Below are 5,433 nucleotides of genomic sequence, written 5' to 3'. Positions count from 1 at the left end.
ATGAATTAAACTAAACCCATCAATATTTCCAAGGATTTAGTTCATCTTTCTTAAATTTTCCATCAGTTCATCTTTCTTAAATTTTCCATCATTTATCAGAACAATATCAGCCCAGAATAAGGAAATTAAATGCATTTCTAATGCATGATGATATAGCAAGTAGTAATGGTATATTTATTGCTTATGAACAACTTCATAATAAAATAAATGTGATAGAACATGAAGAAGCTTTTAAGAATGAATTCGAATAGCCATAAGACAGCCACCGTTAGTGCGATATTTATAATATTTTACACCTTTTAAACAGTATTGTTATCTTATATCATTTAAATCTGCAATTTTTCTACAGTATGACATTATTGAACATTATTCAAAGTACTCTTATCTCCATGCAGTTACCGTCAAAATCAGATTGTAATCTGGAAACAAATTTTGGGCAAAGCCTCGATTAGTAAATTCAAAAGAGTAAGTAATTATAGAAAAGAGTTACTCAAATAAAAAGGGTAATCATACTTTTTTAGCACATGTAAAAAATTAAAATAATTTTAAGAAATTTATGAAAGAATAATTAATGAAATATGCCATAAATATTTTCATGCTAATCTAATATAATAACAATATGAGTATAATAAACTGGTAAATCATTTAGTAAAACCTTGAAATGAAAGGTTACTTTTACTGTAAGCGTTGACAGTACTGTTATCAACAAGTACTGCAAAGTTTGAAAAAGCTAAGACATGTTAATATAAAGCTTAAAGAACGTCCAAAATTGCATATATTCCCTACGCATTTTATAGGGAAACCTATTAGTTATCATCCGGTATTACATCCGGTACTACGTTGTATAAGGTAAGGTAAAAAACAGTATTTAGAAATTATATATTACATTTTGAACTATTATTCTATTACAAGTATAAATATTATTTAAAATACTATAATAAAAATGTTTTCATATTTCTTTTTATGGGAACACTAGTCTATAAATAAGTTAACTGATATTTTGCATTATTATTGCAACATCATTTGCCAGTTCACTAAATACATTAGAAAATAATTACAGGAAATTATTTCGAAACCAATTTTATAGGAATCTCAGAGAGATTAGAGAAATTAATAGACAAAGATGATGTCAGCAATTAATTATGTCCAAATAATAGATCGTTACGTGTTCAATATATCCTCATGTATTAAATAAGCCTTGAAATTACAAACAATAACCACTTTTTGGTCCGTTGATTACAGAAAACTTTAGTGACAAATATTACAATTATTTTGGTAGTAGTAAAACGTAAAAAATATATGTCTATTTATTACATATAATGTGTTATAATATTAAGTCCACCGATTAAAAGATATAACTGATTTTAGTTTAACACATTGACGACAAAGAATAAAAGTAATAAGTATTCTGGTGTAGGGGTTTATAAATTTTAGTAGTGAACTTAATTAACGTTTGATATTTGTCACTCTAACCTCCGGGTAAGTCCACTGTTGTTAAGCAACTGTAATTTTTAGTCAACGTTTTTGTGTTCCCGCAATATCACTTAGTTCTCACATTTTTATTTTTAGTGCAACAATATCAAAAATTATTTTTTCACCAGATGGTAATTGATGTTAATTGCTAGATTATAAAGTTGAAAGTAAAAAAGGTACTTCGGCGGTACATGTACTAAAATTTGAAGGATACAGAGAAGATTAGTATGGCACCTGCGCAAGGATGATGTACAGATTCATTGGAAAACAGACATGAATTTACATTATACCACACTTTATAAAAACTAGTTCAATTAAACTGGAATTTGATGGCTAAAAATAAACTATGCGAAGTAAAAAAATTATTTTACCAGGATTTTAACATTCGTGATACTTGTACTGCAAGTTGACCCATGAGTTTCTTCTGAAGGGAGAAAACCCACCCATCTGTAATAAGTGCAGATGCTGTGCCCCGCTGAATATAAGGCACATCCTGGTTGAGTGGCATGGGTACACCCTTCTTTTGCCTAAAGGGATCTATGGAATAATTTCTCCATTATAAAAACCTTGAGCTACTGATGAATTATCTTGCAGCCATCGGAATACTTCAGTATATGTAATTAAGGCTATTAAAATTTTACACTTATTTCTTTGTACCGTTACGTGTTAATTTATACATTTAAAATGTCCATATTTTACGCTTTATATTTTATCCTCTTACTTGTTTTTAAATTATTTATGTTTACCTACATTTATTGGTATTCCTACATTTTATTTATACAAAACTTTGTTTATATTAACATTCTATCTTGTCTCTTACAATAGTTATACTGTTTTCTGTAACATTATATTGTATTAGGTCCTAAATAGCCCATGAGTTTGACGGGCCTTTAATAAATAAATAAATAAATAAAGTAAAAAAAAAAGACATATATAGTGGGATATCTCAAGAAATGGCGCAAACCGATTGGCATGATTCCAATACTTCTAATAATTTTGAATCAAGAAACGTACATTTTAGGTCCACCTTTATTGTCCGGACTTTTAACTTTTGTGCGTATTTTTATGAAGTGTTTAATGGCTAAAAATGTATTGGAAGATTCACCAAATTTAATATTAATAGACTCAGAACAAGTTGATATATCATATCAATGATTTCGGATAAAGGTGGTCTGGATAAAAATTATTTTAAAGCGCTCTAAAAGTTAGTATATAAAATATAAATAAAAGCTTTTTTGTTTCAATGCAATAATTTTCCGATGTTCTTTTTTATAAATAAGCTGCTATAGAATATTTCCAAACATCTGAAATTTATATGCCAAAGAGCTCAATCTGAAAAAACTGAATGAACTGAGGAGCTAACACATTAACCCCTGTGTCAATATTATTATGGCCTTTGATTATGACTTGAATGAAAAAAATATTGCATATCTCACCGGGACACCATTCTTAAAATGTGTCAATCATACTACCGAAACTCGTACAAAGTACAGCTACAAAGTACAGCAATCCAGACATCTTCTGTGTTGTTTTTCAGGCCAAATTGCCTTGCCCTTAATATCAGATTGAATCAGTCTTTCTGCGTCCATTTACTTTCTTCTTGAAGATCTCGTAACTAGTTTCAGTCACTTTCATCCTCCTTTTAATGTCGTAACTTCACGTATTATTGGCAGTCCCCTAACTAGCAGCAACCTGCTCTATATCCAAATCTCACCATGGATACTGTCCAAACTGCCAATCTGTACATACTAGACATATACTTCCAGAATAATAAATTATTTTCTTCTGTCCTTGTAGCTAAATTCCATGATCATCTCACCAACTATCCTAACGACTGCCTTTTATTTATATACAAGGTAAAACCTATTTACAGATGTATCTAAATCTAAATATGACATTGGCAATGTTTTTATGGCAACAGCAGCATCATTTCTTACGTAATTTATCTGTACGTAATCTTAATGATAACTGCTTCATCCATAAACACTGATTAGCCCTAATCGACATATTAAATATAATAGAGCGTTTTCGGAAATTTAAATACACCTACCAAAACAATAATGTCAAAATGACTAAAATTTTAAATAAATGATAAATATATACTAAGTTTAAGGAAGATTTTACGGAGAAATCTAATTTAGAGTTAGTCCTTAGATCCTTAAATATAAGACCAAAAGAGTTTTCGAAGAATTGTACCTGATCTTGCTTCTTTAGATAATAACAGACCGCCCTGACATAGTACTAAAGAAACACAATTTCAAAATCTTTTGCAAACCATACAGAAAGATGCCTCAAACACGCCCGGTCCTTAAAGTTAAAGTAAATCCAAATAATAATTTAAAAAATAAAACAAAAAAAATGTTAACAGAAATGAAGAAAAACGGAAGGCCGGCATGATTGTGAGAAAGTGATAAAAAGTTGTATGAAAGAGCATAACCGATGCGTGAATGGACATACATTTTGAGACATTCACAATATTCGTTTAGATAAAGTTGAGTTGCTAGTGGCTCCCGACCAGAGTAGCCCTCTTAATATCCACTAACATAGCAAAGTAAAGAAAATAATTTAAAATTAATATGTCACTAATACTAATTTTCACAATATTGTCATTATGCTCTGAAATTTGATATATAACATTGATTAATATAATAAATGTCTTGTCTATAAGACGTATTAAATTATCTATAATCTATTCAAAGTTTTTTTAGTAATGCGTCGTGGATGTTTGTGACGTCGAAACATTATAATGCTGCCGCACCAACTCTGAGTTTTAGTTGAGTTTGGCTTTGACATACAAGAAAATTCTAATCTAAATAAAATAATTGAACAAATGTTATCAAAAGTTTGTTATATTATTTTATGCCATAAATTGAATTCTTTTTACGGTAATGTCTGGAAGTTCCATTAAACCACTTCGAGGGTTATCTTTACACCATTTAAACCCTATACCCTGTGAGAGCGTATGAAAGGATGTCTTACATCCCTCAAAAAGCTGCATGTCGCTAATTGTTTTATGTATACTTTCCAGAGAGACAATTTTCTCTAAAATAATTTTATTAAATTATGTTTATATCGATAAAATAGTTTGTGTACTTACTGTTCTTATACATTTCGTATGTTTGGTCTTGGATAGAGCCAATGTCAAGATTCGTCACCCACTTGTAAACGATGTTACTCACAGTACCCACAGTAATATTTAGCACGACAGCAACCCGCTAAAAAACATTTTCAATAAAATTGGAGGGACTTATATTATTTAATATCATCAATAATTACCTCTCGAACGGAGACCGACAGATCTTACCGACAAAAGGGGGCCTCCGTTATCTCGTTCCTTTTCGAAATAACCTATTAAAGCCGCAATCAATTTGTGACTCTGAATACCTATTGTTTTCGGCATTTTCAAACGAAATAATAGGATATATTACGGAACGACTTAAAATTTATCAAAATAAAGGGCTAAAATAATGTTTTCCTGTTTATAAACTGTAATAATTATAACTAATATTTTCAATAATTTAGGGTACATCTGACAACCGGACGGCGACCAGCTGTTAGAGGTATGCAAAATTCTTTAAAACAATAGTAATAAGGGGTTTTAACTCTTACATATAAATTATTGCGGCTGTATAATTAACTATAGTTTTTAGATATAGTATAATTTTAAAATAAATTATATTTGGTAACATTTTTGTTCAATTATTTTATTTAGATTAGAATTTTTCTGTATGTTAAAGCCAAACTTAATTAAAACTCAGAGTTGATGCGGCAACATTGTAATGTTTCGACGTCACAAATATCCACGACGTATTGCTAAAATAACTTTGAATAGACTATATCTCTAATTAACCAACATGGAAACTAACAACTCATCAATAAATGATAAATTAAAGTTCTATAAAGTGAAATTCTCTATGAAGTTCCATGAATTTATAATTGTTAATATTATTTTAAAAATTC

General features: G+C 29.5%; 1 non-coding gene across 1 annotated transcript; it reads left to right on the top strand.

Annotated features, from left to right (window-relative positions):
• Window positions 1-1,649: 1,649 nt before the first annotated feature.
• Window positions 1,650-1,754, top strand: LOC143199228 (U6 spliceosomal RNA). The gene has a single exon (XR_013006400.1). It is a non-coding gene; the product is annotated as a U6 spliceosomal RNA (small nuclear RNA).
• The last annotated feature ends 3,679 nt before the right edge of the window (window positions 1,755-5,433 follow it).

This window comes from Rhynchophorus ferrugineus, unplaced genomic scaffold, assembly GCF_030347505.1.
Source record: "Rhynchophorus ferrugineus isolate W39M unplaced genomic scaffold, kcgeb_rfMv2 rfM6, whole genome shotgun sequence".
NCBI lineage: Eukaryota > Metazoa > Arthropoda > Insecta > Coleoptera > Curculionidae > Rhynchophorus > Rhynchophorus ferrugineus.
Note: the sequence above shows the minus strand (reverse complement) of the source record. Positions and strands in the feature narration are given on the sequence as shown.